We start from the raw sequence: 17,229 nt of genomic DNA, 5'->3' as shown, positions 1-17,229 counted from the left end.
TAGGTTAATGGTTGGACTTGATGATCTTAAGGTCTTTTCCAACCTAAATGATTCTATGATTCTATGGTTCTCCAGGTAAGGACTTTGCACAAAACACATTGTTTCTTTTATGTAATTGCTATCAGGTTTGGTTTTCTATAGAAAGCCATACAGCATGCCAGTTCATAGCTTCCTGAAACAATATTGTTGCTACTGCAGACTTCCACCACTGTGGTAGTGTGATGGTAGATATATAACTCCATGATCAATACATAACTACATGATAGGTATATAACTACATGATAGATAGATAAGATAATATATCTATAGGTGATAGGTATGTAACGATAGCTGAATACGTAGGTAAACTAAATTTAGTTCATGTAGTAGGTTAGTTAATTTGCTTTTCTTCTTCCACTTTGGCATCTGACATGAAGGTTAAAAACAGAGAGGGACACAAGCACTTACACTGAAGTCCTCACTGACAAAATTCACGTTAGCCACCTAACTTCACACACTTCTAGCAACACCTGCATGATATGCTTTCTGCATCTAGACCTCAAAAATCCTCAGAGAAGAGATGAGTATTGTTGTTATTTCCCCAAGCGGTGCCGCATGAGAATGCACTTACCAGACCCCTGGAAGGCTGGTGGCAGAGCTTTGCCCAGAAGTGAGGTTTCCCGAGCCCCAGCCGTACTCACTGGGATACCTTGCCCTCCACAAAGCCTGCAGTTCATCACTTAAGAGCTGCAGCAGGGCATAAAAGATCTGCCATTATGGTCTTCTCTAAAAGGCCCTACTTTAAATCTGGAGTAGCCTCACAGACGTAAAAGCTGGCTTGAATTTATGCTCCCGCAAGTGCAGGTAGAATTAGGCTCCTGCTGGCTCCTGCAGGGCCCGAGCAGGTGATGAAGATGCTCGAGTATCAAAATCAGTATTGAGACCGCCCAAGGCAGCTGCAGTAGAGCAGAATGAAGACTTTTGCTCTGACATTTGGTGACTTTAAAACCATCTTAAGGAGGAGGAGGGAGGGAGATTTTTTCTTTCGACAGATTCTTAAAGGTGAAAATTCAGACAGCTACAGAAGGCGGCCTTGTTAAATCAGCATAGCTCTGACTAATGAATGAGAGTTAAGGAGTTTAATGACTGCTTAGCTCGCTGCTCCTTGCAAGGCTCGCTTTCCTGCTAGGCTGACTCACAACAGCAAGCCACCAGGAAGGGTGCTGCCTCGGGGACCGTTACAAAGAAACTGTGGGATTCCTACAAACAATTTATCCTGTGGGAAAATCCCCCTCTTGGAACTACTATTCTTTCCCGGAGCCTTGTTTGACTTTTCTTTGCCACAGTAGGCGCAACTTTTTTTTTTCCCCTCTCAATCCCTTTGCTGAAACTGTGAAAATGGAGAGAATGTGGCTGCAGAGGAGGACATGGATGCTATTGCTCCGCAGCACAGAAAGGGTGCTCATGCTGACTGAACTTTCCTTTCTGCCACTACACCAATTTAGTTTTCACCACAGTGGATGTATAGGCTGACTGCTGGAGATGTTTAAGAGAAAAAAAAAGGTAGAGTAATTCAGCTGAACACATGCAGGATTGGCACTGTGCAAATAGATTATTTCTGCTTGGATCAAACTTTCTCATTTTCCTCTCACTGAAATAAACAAACCAGAAATTCACCTGGCTGCAAACATTCCTTTCAGCTCTTAATGAAACACCTTGGGTGCTCCTGAAAGAAAAGAAGGGCTGGATTCACAAAAAAGGAGGAAACAGTATCTCCCGTTTTCTCAAGAGCTCAGTCACTGGTGCACTAACCCCAGAATAAAAGAAACGCGAGTCTAAATCCCTTCTTATCTCTCTGGGATTTCCTCCCCTCATATCTCATCCTTGTGCCTTAGCCGCTATGCCCTAAGGTATTCTGGAAGTGTGCAAACTTCATTACATTTTGTACCACTTTTTAAAAATAAATTTGTATTCTTAATTTTAAAAAATTAATTCAAAAACATCTATATGAGTGAAACAATGACAACTGTTGATTTGGCTTCCAGCTCCATTACCTGTCGTCTAAGGCTGCATAGTTTGGGGGAGCAGGGGTTTTGTGGTTGGGGATTTTTTTCGGGAGGCTGTGGTTATTTCATGTTGTTATCAGGAACATTAAGGCATGTGTTAGCGTGACCTGCTACAGACTCATCATCGGTCTTTCTTGTCACCCACCTGGTGGAGTGCAGGCACTGAAATACAGGTGTCCCATCACCCAGGAAAGGACATGGGGCAGAGCACCACACAGCTCTGCTGTGTTGTGACCGGTTTGTACAAGGCACAACAGCTCAGGAGGGAGAGCCTGTGGCTCTGTAGCTGTAACCCAGGCATAAAGACAGTCCTGGAAAACAAGTGAGCAGCTTCAACCTTTACACTGAATGGGGAACGTCAATAAGGGGTGTTTTATCAGACATGGAGAACTCTCTTCCAATATCTAACAGAGTATTCCAATGTCCCAGACAAATCTGGCATTTCTTCTTGCTCTGGTTTCAGTCATATGGATGGACAACCACACTCTGCTAGACAGTCCTTTTTCATCTCCTAACTTTTTCTTATTGTTCATATAGATTTCTGAACTAATAAAAGACACAATGATCTCTACGGCTCTGTGGACTACCTCATTCCTCCAGATTGTACGGTATGGACATCTCGGCTCCAATGGCAGGGCAGCTCAGTTGCCTCCAGACATCTTGGTCATAAACAGTTTGTGCCACACAGGTTCTCTAGTAGACCGCTCACCGACCAGGCTGCACGATTATGAAGGACTTTCCTGTGTTATGGAGGGAACAGCTTCAGCGATGCTAGCATTTTACCCAGTGTCTGGCGGACTCAGATTTCCCTGAGCCACCCACTAGGGTATATCCATGTAGCTATAGAATTAGACTGGATATAGAAATACATGTGTGTAATGACTTCCTATCGCGTAGCACTTTCAATGCTTAAGAGATTTATTCAAATACCTGATTTTTTTTCCTAAAGATTTCAATTACAAGGCTACAGAACATGGAAGAGATGCAAAATATACTCATGCTTTTAACTGAAGACAAAAGTGGCTTATAAAAAACAAAACATGGCAGGAAGCACTGACAACCATGCAATTTGAGCATTGTACAGGAGTGCCAGGAGCAGCAGCATAATTGTTTTTTCCAGTTTTTGTTTGGTCCCCATGCTGGCTCGCAGCATTAATCTCCATATGACTTTTTTCTGAATTCAAGTAAATAAAAGAAAAACAAGGCTCTGGATGTACACATTGGTTTTACTCATTTCTTTGTCTAAATATGAGAGGAGGATGGGTTGTGGAGTGATACGTAATATACTGTAAGTTGATCTGAAGCTATTTTTCTACTACTTGATGGTAGGGGAAAAGGATGTCATTCATAGTTCCTTGGCTAGGAAAGTAAAAACAAGTTAAAAACCATATTAAAAGAAAACTTTCTTTTCTACCAGATAGCCCAAATTTTGTTGAATGATAACATTTTCATTTTGATAAATAGAGTATGGCTTTTCATTGTCTTAGTCACAGCAATTGCAGTCAAAAGAAAATATGTTTCACTATTTAGTTTGTTACCAAGGTAAGTGCATTTTTTCCTTTACACATCTCTTGCTTTCCATTTCTTCATCCTGCCCCATCTTTTTTTTCAAAGGCCCCTTTTCTGTCCTGTTTTCATGAGCTTCAGAACCTCATTAGCTCATTTTAATCAGTTTAGTTTTCATGTTCATACAGTTTTTCTCTTCTTTATGATTCCTGAGAAACTGAGCTGAAAACCAGTCAGTTCCAGTGGGGCTGTGTCTGCATTAATATGCCTTGGCTCCGGAGGCTAAGCCTTGCCATCAAGCTCCAGAAATGCATGTCCAAATTTTACAGCTTACACTGCAGCTAGCCTATCTAACCAGTAAGCGGTATTTCTAACACCAACAATTTCCCTTGACAGTCTCTCTGAATGTTAAATTATTGACAAGTCTTGATGACTTTTTTTTTCCTCTCTCTTTGACTCTGTAGTGTTTTTTTGTGGCAAGTTTGCAGATAGCTTTGGTTGCTTCCTACCTGAATTTTGGTGGCCATAAAAAGTGGTGGAGGAGAGCAGAAGGGTCTCTCATGAGGCTTTTGAAGATACTCTGTAAATCCCACAATGTTTCTTTTGCTTAGTCCACTACTTTTTTTAAAGCAACTGGTGTTTTTTTTTAAAGGAACTCTGCCACCAGAGATATTCTCAATTCAATGAGTAAATAAATCAACTGTAAAACCATTTCTTAAATATGAGTCATTATACACAGGCAGCTGTCAGTGTGAGTTTGTTGCCGTCAATTAGGATGCAGAGACTGCACCTCACCATCTGAATACATGAAACTCGCAAACTCATCATGAGCCAGCTTCTATTAAATATTTTACAACTTTTACAATTATAACATTTGGGTTCAACAACTGTTCGGTTAGCCAGATTTTATAGAATTCACCTTGCAGTACTTATGAATGCCTGTCTCAAAGCTGGAGTTCCAACATTGTTGTAAAGCAATTTGTTCATTAAATTTGGATAACTGACCGGTTTTAGGAGCTGTTTCCGAATGCAATGCTGCATTTCTTTTCCTGCCTCAGCGCCGTGCTGGTGAGATGCTGCTCCATTGCCAGTTAGCAACACAACCAGTCGCAAGCATATGTGGAAGGTTATGTGAAACTTCTTCGCATAGCAAGTACAGCAAGAAGCTGAAATTTCCTAGGAAGGCCATGATTACCCACATCCCTCATGTCCTGCAAATCAAAATGAACATACAAGAGCAAAAGACTCTCATTCATTAATATTCCCGCTTTGACTTTCACAGCAACTACTGGAAAACAGTTCCGTGTGCCAGATGAAACATTCAAGACCAGGTTGGACAGGGCTCTGAGCAACCTGATCTGGTTAGCAGTGTCCCTGCTCACTGCACTGGACTAGATGACCTCTAGGGGTCCCTTCCAACCCAAAACATTCTATGATTCTATGAACGTGTACTGCCTTTTATTAGTTTCAAAACTCCTGTTTGACATTGCTCCTGTATGGTGAGAAAATCAGAGTAATCTGCACTATTTATGATCATATGGGTCTCGCTTTCCACCCTGGTGTCTCTTTTCCCAGATGGAAATCCTGGTTTCAAGTCTGGGATTTCTGCTGCCCTTCTCTACACCTATTGCCCCTGCCTGTGGTGGACTGACTAAAGAGCCAAACAGTGCCTGAGGTACAAGCACATCTGTAGTTTGTGGTTTCTGTCTCATTCTGTTCCTTTCCTAGTAATTGCAAACTTTCCATGTGCTTTCTGAGTATTCAGCTATTGAAAGACGTGAACTAGTCACTGTAGTCATCTTTCACATGAGAGCACTTGTCTAAAAGTTGCAGCACCTTCCCTTCTTCTGTTCTTCACAGAAAACTGAGAAATTCAAAGTATATAGGCTTACTGAATTTGAATTGAGCAGAAGAGAGAAATCCTGTAAATCTTCAAACAAGGGAACTATGGATCTGCAATACCCACTGAAAAATTTTGACCCCAAGTTTATAATGCCACTATCAATTTTAGCTGAAATTAACCCTCTCAGGTATGAAGGTTTGCATACTGGGGTGGCCAAACAGAGACCTAGTAAGAAAAAGGTTCAGCGTGATCTCCCCCAAGTAGGTTCAACATGGCAGATCCTGGAGATCCGGCATCTACTGCACTGGGGCACAAATGGTTGGTGAACTAAGGTCATTTCTGTCCTAGCATCATAAAGAATCCTTCACTGCTGATAAACCAGAGGATGTACTTAATGAAGTAGAGGCTGTGTGCTGACAGGAGAGTTGGAAACGGGTGGAGAGGAATCAGCGGATCGCAGGCAGAGTTGGCAGGCGAGGCGGCTAGCCATTAGCCGGGGGGAAATAAAGTGGAGCTGAACGTCGGCTGTGGCCAGCTGGTGAGAAGGGAAAGGGAGCACAAGAAAGCAGTAAAAATCACAGGCTCAGGCAGGACAGAGTTTGCTGTAGAAACCCAAGTTACTCTTGAAACAATAAAGCTTAAAAAAAAAACAACTCACCCTGCCTGTGCTGTACATTATGGTAAGACGGTGAGACACAGAAACACTCTTGGCCTCCCAGTCCTGTAAGCAAGCGCAGAGAAGCGCAAGCTCCTCCAGGAACAAAGGCCAGACATGAAACAGGAGAGGAAAACCAAAATACTTTTACAGAAGGACTCTGGGCCTGAATTTTCCCTGTTTTGCGTTTTGTCATCAGTTACAAAAAGTGAATTTGAAGTTCTGCTGAACAAATAGCAGTGTGCATCTGCGTAACCAGCCACGCATTTAAGAAATGATTGCATTTTCCTTTTCAATGCAAAGTTCCAGTCCCTCCCTCCAACATGTTTTTTCTCAGTAGCCTACTACCAAAATCACTAAAAATTACATAATTAGAACTTCAGATTTTCCAGTATTTTTGTGCAACGTGAAGCTCTGCAAAAGCTGGCAGAAGCCTTGCCTGGCTAAAGATAAGGATACTTCAGATCTGTGAATTCTTCTGAGATTTTGGAAGAGAAAGCTAGTTTTTCTTTGGGAATTATGTTCTCTTGGCTTGTGGGATTTCATTATTTAATTTTATGAAAATGTGCCTCTTGTTGATTCCTGTTATTTGACTGAAGGAATTCGCCTGCTCTAATCTTGCTTTTTTTTTACCAATTTGAAGAGATGGGGTGGCAGGGTGTGTGTGTGTATGTGCGTGTGTGTGTGCATGAAACAAAATGGATTATGAATTTGAAAATTGCCAATTATGTTGCATCACACAGCTCAGAGCACTGGCACAATGATGAACCACAATCCAGATTTTTCAGCTTAAATGGCTTTACATTCAAGCAAGCAAATTAACCATAAAATAAAGAGGGGGGGGGGTTTACAAAATATCCCAAGAAAGAATAAACTGCAGATAATAAGCACCAATCTGGTGTTGAATGCAGCCCAAGATACCAATTGTTTTAAGTCACGACAAAGACAGCTGAATGCTCATCTTGTGGATATAGAGCATGGATGATTGCTTGCCATGAGTATCTTCTCTCACAAATAACAGTTTTTTCGCTCTTAATTTTCTGCTAAATTGGAAGCTAACTGCTTCCCACATTGTCGTCGGAGCACCTGCAGCTGTGCTGGATTTCTGCGCACCATTTCTTTTAGGTAAAACAGCACTCCACTTCCTTGAGCTCATCATTATGTTTATGTCTTCCTTTCATTGCACTGCCGCACTAATGATTCAGGCAGGCTGGTCAGTCATTAAGTGACAAGCAAATGATACCATATGCAACGTGTGACTAATCGGTCTGAACAAATGAAATCACAGACTTGCTTTTCCCATCATTCATTTCCCAAACAGTAGCAATGTGGTGCACAGCAGGTAGTTCAGTTAAAACCAGCCTTGTAAAACAAATTTCCTGCAGCCGCTTAAGTGCGCTGTGACAGATTCGATGCTTTAGCTGGTAGACGATGCCCAGGGGAACTGGGGATGGTTTGGGCGAAGGGAAGTAGGGAGGAGGAGAAATGCTCAGTACATACATTACAGTAATTAAAGGTTTAGTTACCTTATTGGTTTGGGTATTTTGTTTGTATGGATGACAGAAATGACTACTGGATTACCAAGCCCAAAACATACATAACATACACAATGCTTATCAAGACCAAATACACAGCTCCTTAACTCAAGTGCCCCAAAGATGCATATTTTATGCAGATCTAAGCAAAATTATCTCTGATAGCTATAGTGGCAAGACATACATATGCAAAAATAGAACTTAAATTTTTCTTCTCTCTGTGCCCAAAACGTCTTTCACTGACTGTAATGAGGTATTTTTCTCAGCAATACTAACATTAAAATATTTAAAGTATTTAACACTTGCATTAAAAAAAAAAACCAGCATAAAAATTAGCTGCCTACCTCTCGTAAAGTCAAAAGTACAAAAATAATTTCATCTGCTATCATTAAAATTTTGCTAATATTTGAAAAAGGCTAAAGCCATTTCGTGACTGGCTAGTTGACCAGTTTTACTTTTGTCATGGTTACATGCCAGCTCAGTTACAAGCTGTTGGTACCTCATCAGCCAGGTAACAAAAAGGACCTCTGAGCTTATTATATGAACTTCAGAAGCATAGGCCTAAAAGGCCTTCTCTCCTAAAAGAAGATATTATTTCAGTCCTTTAGTCAAAACTATGTTTTGGAGCTTAAAATAACCACAGGAATAAAAAGATCTTAAACTAGTCTAATTTTTTTTAAGGTTAATAAATGAAGAAAATCCAAAACACGGTAGAAGGCAGAGCACAGATGCATTCACTTAAGCCAAACCGAGATTTTGAGAAGTTACAATCATAGCTAATGAGGATATAGAAGAAGAATTTCTTCAGATGCTCATGTGCCAAAGTTAGCAGCCTAGATTACAAGGAACTGGATTCATTAATCTCCCAGCATAAATGTCACGCACAGGTACTTCTCAAACCTTGTGGAAATATTTGCATAATTAGAATGTGAAAACCAATTCTTAATGAAGATCGAACAGTCAAAGGGGACCCTCTTTTGACCTTCTATGTCAAAGTAGCTTTATGGGTTTCTGAGTCATTGACAATTCCAAAGTGGGGGATCATGAATACTTATGGGCTAATCACCTACCAGATAAAAACACCAAGCGGGAGCAGGTGGTACTTTTTGCTGATCATAGTAGACGACCACTTCCCACAGCATCCTTCTGTTACAAAGGTAGTACAAAGTTGTGCTCAAGGAGACAGAGCAGTTTGAGGGGCTTGTGAAACAGGCACAAGCAACGAATATGCATTTGTATTTATAAATCTGGTAACAAAATACGCAGTGTGTCTTTACCGAGTGGGAGTCTGCTCTGGCAAAACACTAACTTAGGGTAAAAGCTTGGAGGCCTGGTGGACAGTGAAAACGTACATGTCTTCTCAGCATACTACCATTGGCAAGAGGCTAATGTGACCTCTGTGTATACCAAGAAAGGGCTGTCACATAGGTGTAGAAAAGTTACATTCTGTTTCTCCTACTGAAATGCTAGCTGCAGTTCTTTTACAATTCAAGACCCGCGTTGATGCATTCCTAATGGTCAAACAAGTGCCCTGCAGTCAAATCTTCCAGAGAGCACCATCTGCATATTCAAAGAGCAAAACAGATAAAAACTTAATGTGTTAATTAAAAAAAAAACTTGTAAATGCCTGTAGGAGAACTACAAGAAGAGCCAGAATGGATCAAAACAAACATCAGTTCAGCTAAATAGCATCTCTCCAACAGCACCAGACATGGATGACTGGAAAAAAGGGTATGAGGACAGAACAAATTTATGATACTTCTCTCTTAGTCTCCTACCCCCAAAATATTTTTCATTCAGGGACTTTTCTGGGCCTCATGTTGTTTCTATGCATTTAACAAACATCCATGAATTTCTCTCTCACAAAAGCGTCTGAAGCCCTGCCGAACAGTGGCAATAACTAGCAGACAAAGACAATAATAAGATCTAAAAGCTGGAAGTGGAAGCTCAACATGTTTAGAGTATGGATTTTGCAGTTGGGGTAACGATTGGAATGATATAATAAAGATTGTGGACCACTAACAAATCTTACATCAATTCGACTGATTAATTTCTGCAAAAACTTACTCTGATTCAAAGGGCTGTTTAGGCAACCAGTACACCAGGTACTGTTCCAGATGTCAGATAAAATCAACACAAAATCCAGCCAACGACCTTTTAATGTATTCCTTTACAGCTGTGAGATAGCTTGCTATTAGTCTTCTAAAAAAATTTAAAACACTATGCCTTCAGTGGCATAAATTATTGCATCACTAAGGGTAGGAAAGGACTTCTTTGGTTTTGTCATATTGTGGCTTACTGCATTACTATAACCTCAGTAGTCTCCACGTGAGCTACAGACATACTGATTTGGCCCTGTTTATTGACGTTATTTCCACACGGTAGCCAGGTTTGTAAAGATGCCTTTTAGGAATCAAATATTTCTGCAACAGGTTTTTTCCCAGAGTTGCAGTTCATTGTTTAAGTCATTGCCATGTGAAGGAACAAATATATTGCCTGGTTTTACTGCATTTTTTCCTTTCCTGCTGTAACCCAGAAGCCTCTTCCACAGGATGTCTCACATCCTTTTTCTTCAGAGAAAATAAAGGTGTGAATATTCCAATTGCAACAAATATGGCATTTCATAGGGGGCCCATGTGCTATTCAATATAATTTAGTGCTTATCTGAATACATGTTTGTCTAGGCATTTATTGATACCTGGTACAGATTTACAGAGCATGGGAGGAAGTTGCAGGACACATTAATGCTGTACCCTTTCCATATCTTGCAGCTCTGAAGAAGCTTTTAAATCTCTTATAGAGTAGAGCTCAAGAAAAGAGAATGGTAAAATGGGAACACCGCAAGGTAAAAATAAAAAAAAAAAAGCATTCTGAACTATTGCAAACTAAAAATCAATGCTCGGATATTTCCCAGAGACTTTCGTTTCTTTCTCTTTTTTCTTTTAAATACTGCCATTAAAAAAAGAATTACAAAGGAAGATGCCCTCCCATGGCTTTCTGTCAGATACTATCTTATTTGTATATACTTTTTGTGGTTTAATTACTCCCTTTGTTGTTTTTTTCCCCTTGGTTAAAGAACAAGTCTCCAGATTGTTCTGTGATCTTTGTATCTATGCAGATTAGATTTGGAAATTAAGGAAACTTGCATCAGCTACATAATTAAGTGGATAAAGAGGTCTGCCACGCTTTCTTGGGTTTTTATTACTAACAAACACATATAATGTGAAACATGTGGGGTTTTTAGGGTTTAAAGAAATATTTTCTGGGAAAGCCCTACCAACATCAAATTGTGTAAGTAAGTAACAAATTGTAGTTTTAGTAGACAAGCTTTCAACCTTTCCAGCCTCACCGGTCCTGTCCATTTGGCATTATGCCTTCAGCCTTTCCACCTAATTTAATGAAATATATAACTGTCTTTACTTGTGAGCAGTTTTGTACAAGCATCCCTGAAGTGTGCTGAACAGAACTGAGGTTGTAAACAAGAAGGCTGAAAAAAGGAACAAAACAGGCTGCACAGCTGGGACTGGGAATGTCACATCGCTTGTTCATAACTGTTATGAAGTCTTTCGGTCCCCACAGAGTTTTTTAGGAGGATCTGAATGCAGAACTGCTATGGTACAGTTTGTCAGAGTTACTAATGCACCAATCCGGCAAACAGCTGAGAGGGGCAGTCACACGTCATTTGATTCATCTCTCTCAAGGTATGCTGTCTGCCTACGCAAGGAGGTTCAAGGATGAAAGTTAGCCTGGCCAACACAGAAGACATCCTCCGCTTATGATGAGTTCAACAGGGAACTTGGCATGTGCCTCCTGCAGCCAGCCAAAAAAGTGCTTGGATGAAAAGGTTTCTTCCTCAAAATCATTCTAGAAAGGACTTGTTAGCAAAGCTAGGAAGAATTTTACAAAATTGTCCCCAAATTCTCAGTGGAAATGGAGATGAAAACCTCAGTTACTGCCAGCTCGTTGCCTGCTTTGATCACAGGACACAACTTGGGTGCCTACAAAGGAAACAAAGGTTCTGAGGCCAGCGGCACCTGAATGAGTCAGTGACTAGCCAACACAGTCCAGCTTCACTTACCTTGCCCACCATGAAAGCACCACACATTCTGCTCTGCTCACACTCTGATTTGGGGCTATTTCACCAAATAGATATTGAAAAGCTGGGGGTTTTTTATACCAGAGCTCAGAAGGGCCAGCTGTTTGTGTGAACACAGCTCAGCCAGCTGTCACAGCCCAAATTCCCACCCAAGGAGCCTCCTGAGCCCAGCTACCTCACAGGGGAGGCAACAAAAAGGAGAAGCAGAAATATTTTAGCACAGACTCAAATCCCAGGAAGACCCTGTGTCTGCCCAATGAACAGTTCACATTTCTTCCACTCCCATACTGTGCCAGATGTCCCACCGTCATATTTCTACGCCACTGATCAAGAGCTCAGTGCTATACCCAAGAGACACTCTTTTTTTTGAGAAAACAGAAATGGCTCCAACAAATGCACTTCCATGAGGGTTATGTGGGGCTGTATCATTCACAATTTCCTTGTGAAGCACTACATGAATTTCGAAAGACTCCAAACACGTTTTTAGAAATTAATAAAAATGAATTTGTAAGTACATTTGTATCTATTTTCCCTCCTAGAAATTGCCTCTTGGCTTTGACTTCTGTTGGGAAAATAGAGACTTGCAGTGCATGTGAGTTCATTTCAGTCAGAAAAACAACTTCAAATGCATGTAAGGCTTCCTGCCACCTGTCTGGAGGAAGACCGAGCTCCTCTCCCATCCCTTATGCCACTACTTTTCACTCTCGTCAGGCTTTTTTCAGGACTCCTGTTTCCCTGAAGCTTTCCTTACATTACTGATGTCTCACGTTGTCAACCCCCCCAATTTACTCATCCATTTTCCTCAGTCAGTATGTCACCAGCAGTTCTCCAAATGCTCTTCACACGCTCATGTATCCTCAGGGCTTGGGCTTCCCAAACCATTTTTAGCCTGGTTTTCTGAAGAAGAGACTGATCTAATCATATAATCGATTTACTGCTCAATCCCCCAATTCTAACTCATTAACTCTTCAGTACAATTGACCTTGACATATAGATTTCTCATACATTTTCGAAAAGTTGCAGCTGGAGAGAAGGGAGACACCCAAGTTGGTATCTTCCCTCATCCCCTGCAAAGGTTCACCAACAAGGTTCACCCCGTTGTCCATCGAGTTTGTCCTAGCCAGCTTCCAGCCAGGCAGCCTGGCCAGCGCGTACCCACCTAGGGATGGGTTGTGATGGGTACAGCCTGACAGCCATCAGCTCAGGGTGCTGAGCCCTGTGGGAGGCTGATGAGGGGTGAATCAGGGCCAAGGACAGAGAGGGAAGAGAGATTCCAAATAAAATGGGGTATGGAAGAAAGAAGCGGGGTCTGTTGTACTGGACGTGAAGGGATTGAAAGTATAGAAATTGACATAGAATTTGCCAATTTAATTAACTGAAAAGCAGGTTTCATTTATTTCACTGTTCACAGAACAATGTGTTTAACAAAGAAATTAGTATTCATCGTCTCAGTGGTTTTGTAAAGGGGGGCTGGGGGTTGTGCTGGTTTTGGCTGGGATAGAGTTAATTTTCTTCCTAGTAGCTAGGCATGGGGCTATGCTTTGGATTTGTGCTGGAAACTGTTGATAACACAGGGATGTTTTAGTTACTGCTGAGCGGCGCTTGCACAGAGTCAAGGCCTTTTCTGCCTCTCACCCCACCCCACCAGCAAGGAGGCTGGGGGGGTACAAGAAGCTGGGAGGGCACAGCCAGGACAGCTGACCCCAGCTGACCAAAGGGATGTCCCACACGATATGATGTCATGCCCAGCATAAAAAGCTGGGGGAAGAAGGAGGAGGTGGGGAGGACGTTCAGAGTGATGTCATTTGTCTTCCCAAGTCACCGTTACATGAGATGGAGCCCTGCTCGCCTGGGGATGGCTGAGCACCTGCCTGCCCATGGGAAGTGGTGAATGAATTCCTCGGTTTGCTTTGCTGGTGTGCGTGGCTTTTGCTTTACCTATTAAATTGTCTTTATCTTAAGCCCCATGTCTTCTCACTTCTTCTCTTCTGATTCTCTCCCCCATCCCACCGGGGGGGAGTGAGCGAGCACCTGTGTGAGGCTGAGTTGCTGGCTGGGGTTGAAACCATGACAGGGGGAAATGGAAAGAAGTGGATTTTACCCAAAATAATTGTGTTTTGCTAATGCAAACCTGACCTCAGCCTTGTTGGCAGCACTGAAATTTGCAGCCACAGTTATTAAGGATATCCTCATGCAGAAACTGCAGGTAAAAGGTATCACTGCCGCTTAGCTTTAGCCCAAATACTCAGTACTGTAGGTATTTTGTTAAAATGAAATGCTTCGAAGCAAATAATCTGAAAAGTTGTGAAAAAAACTGCAGAAAGTGGTGTGATCCCACTGCACTCCCACAGAACACCTTGAAATCTCTTTTTGAAAATCTGCTCTTTCAGGGAGGCATGACAGGCACCACCATGCAGATGGGGAAGGAAAAGAAAAACCAGTAAGAGGAAAACAAAGAATGCTTCCCCTGTTGCCCTCCTCCCCCAAAGGCAGGGGAAGGGCATGCAGAGGGCTGCCCTTATAGCCTGGGCATATGAGATGTACATATATTGCCCCCCCCCCCTTCCCGAGTAATTCAGTGCAGAGAGGACTCACATTTGTCACTGCTCAAAGGGGTGGTGAATCCCAGGAATTTTGACTTTCTGGTTTACTGGAAAATAATCTAATTTATAGAACTGATACCATTCTTTAGCAAACTTGCTGTTCTGTGCAACAAACCAGTTCACAGCACTTTAAAAAAAGCAAGCACTTGTTTAATTTGATTCTTTTTTCCCTTGAAAATGTATACTTGTGTATACAGTGCACCTATATATCTGCATATATATGAAATTCAGTTTTATGTATCATAGCATCTAATTAATAAAAATCAATCATCTCTGCTGAAAACAGCCACAATTTTACCTAAATACTGCTGCTTCTTCCTTCTGCCAGCATGTCACCTTTGTATAAAGTAGTGGGTCAGATCTGGAAGCATGTAACAGGATTTATGCTATATGAAGTATAGCTATATATAGAAAATAAACTAGAAGCAGCAGTTTGATTTTCAGCGTTCCTTGCAAACATTGCCCCACCAAATTGCATGGAAATGGGCAGGAGGTCTGACATGCAATTCTAAAAGGAAAATTCCCTCCAATAATTAGAGGTCCCAGCAAAACATCTCTTTATTTCTTCCTCCTTAAAAAAATATTTTCCTTTCTCCCCCCACAAAAAAATACTTTCTTTTTTTTTTCCCCCTCTCCTGACACCCTTTAATTAATGCTCTTTTTTAGGTGACACTGCATACTATAGGTTGTGTGGCTGAGGGGATGCCTACCCCTGCTGAGCAATGAGGCACCCCACGGAGCACCAACAAAAAGCCCCAGTGTCTGACCCGGCTGGGCTCCTATGAATAGCTTGCCCTTTCCTTATTAAGAGAAGTGTAAGTGCCTGTGTGTGCTGGATTAGGAGAGGGAGAAGTGTCTGACCCGGCTGGGCTCCTATGAATAGCTCGCCCTTTCCTTATTAAAAGAAGAGAAGTGCAAGCGCCTGTGTGTGCTGGATTAGGAGAGGGAGGAAATATACATCTAGGTGTAAATATAGCATGTCTCAAGGAAATTTCAGAACGTGATAGATGTTGCTTAGCCCCAAGTGGGATTTTATTCTTGTCTGCAAGGTGGTGTGCAATGTTGCCAATGTTTCTCAACGATGGGCCACCAACAAAACAAAATGAACAGAAGATGCCAGAAAAGCCTTCAGGCTGCTGCCTGAGGCCAAGGAGGAGTGGACCCAATGCCCAGGACCTTGCCAGCCCTCAGAGCTGGCCTGGCATCCACCACTGGCTGTGGGAAACAAGGAACCTCAAAGGCAATGGGCCGGTGCATGGGCTGTGTAGCCAAAAGGTGGGAAGAGGCTAAGTTTCAAAACCTAAATTTCTGCAATGAAAGGGTAAAATTCAAAAGGCACTGAAATACAAATGTTTCACTGATGTCAACAGAGACTTGGCCAGCACCTTAAGTCACCTACACAAATTTATATGGATCGGTACTTAAAGCTAACGCCGTATTAAATTTTGGATAGCAACCACTGCAGTCACTTTCTCCTGACATTGCATCTGATACGCCAAACATGACATACCATTCAAAGAATGCTTTCTTCTCAGTTTTCTTTCAGCTTAATCCTCATCCTACCTCGTACACTCATGGGAGAGCAAGTCACAGAGATGGAGGTATGCATGCAGTGACATTCATTTACCTGGGGCATGATGGAGAAGAGGCTTTAAGAATTCTAATGCATATGAATAAAATCATTAAATAACATACATTTTAACTGTGCAAGCCTGTCGCTTGCAGGAGGATTATCTGGAAAGTAAACAGAAAAAAAACCCCTGAACTAACACTGCTCTAGTCAGTCAAGTTACACAGAAAAAAATTCCTGAGAATATATGATGTGGAGCAGAGCTTGAGTTCTTCATTTTGCTCTCTTGAAAATAAGGAAGTGCTGAGTGCCTTGCAAGGAGTTTTAGAGACTCTGGTCTAAACCTTCTGACAAGTTTCAGATGGAAGAAATGGTGTTAACAGAGCAGAGCTGCCCCTGCTGCCCTTACGCCTACCTGGCCCGTGTGGTGGAAGAGCTGCATGGTAAGGGTTGTGTACACAGAACTATCCCCGCTGTGGGCCCATTATACAGCCACCCTGTATTGTACCCTGGGGCGTATTCACCTTGTAACATCCTGCAGGTAGCTGTAAAAGTATTAAACTCTTGATTTAACCTCATGATGTCTGGTAATTACTGCACCTAATGTGAAGGAATCTGGTTGATTTTCCACCAGCAAGGTGGCTAAGTGGCAGGCAAGGACCTGCATGACGCCTTACCAGAAAGCAGAGGCCACGGAGGATTACTTCAGGATGCCGCACCGCAGCTGAAGGGCTGACCTGTGGTAAAGACGCTGGTCTGGCGCTCCGGGTGCAGAATTTCAACTCCCAACTCTGTCACGCCCTGCAAGAGTGATTTGAGGCACATCAGCTAAAACTAGCGCCAGTAAAAATCCCAGATGCTTGAAAGTTAGGGCATGCCTCCCAAATCAGTGCTGGCTGTCACCCTGACCACCCAGGCAGGGTGGTGAGAGCTCCAGGCACTGGGACAGGCAGCTCCAGAGCAATGGGAATGCTGAACACAGGCAGAGCTGGAGGCAGAGGGCTTGGGCACGAGCCTCCCGTGCCTGCACGCCAGCAGCTCTCGGGCACCCTGCGAAAGAGCGAGCACCACCACCACCATCCCACATCCCCCACAGAACCTGTACTCTTTTTTTCAAATTAATAAACCTGACCCAGCAGTGCCAGTGCTTTCCACATTGCACCTGCACCATGCGAATATAGTGACCGGAGGGACAAAACAGGAGATCTGGGTTGTGTTTCCTCCTCATCAGGAAGGAGATCAAAGCCGTATCTGCTACCTCCATGCAGCTTGCCTGGCCTGAGCGGGATGCTCCTCTGCCACTTCCCTTGATGGCAGAAGGAAAGACGTGAGATCTGACTTTGCGGTCCAAGTCCCTGGGCACCACCAGGGGCTGG

This window comes from Egretta garzetta, unplaced genomic scaffold, assembly GCF_000687185.1.
Source record: "Egretta garzetta isolate BGI_Z169 unplaced genomic scaffold, ASM68718v1 scaffold94, whole genome shotgun sequence".
NCBI classification, from domain to species: Eukaryota; Metazoa; Chordata; class Aves; order Pelecaniformes; family Ardeidae; genus Egretta; species Egretta garzetta.
Note: the sequence above shows the minus strand (reverse complement) of the source record.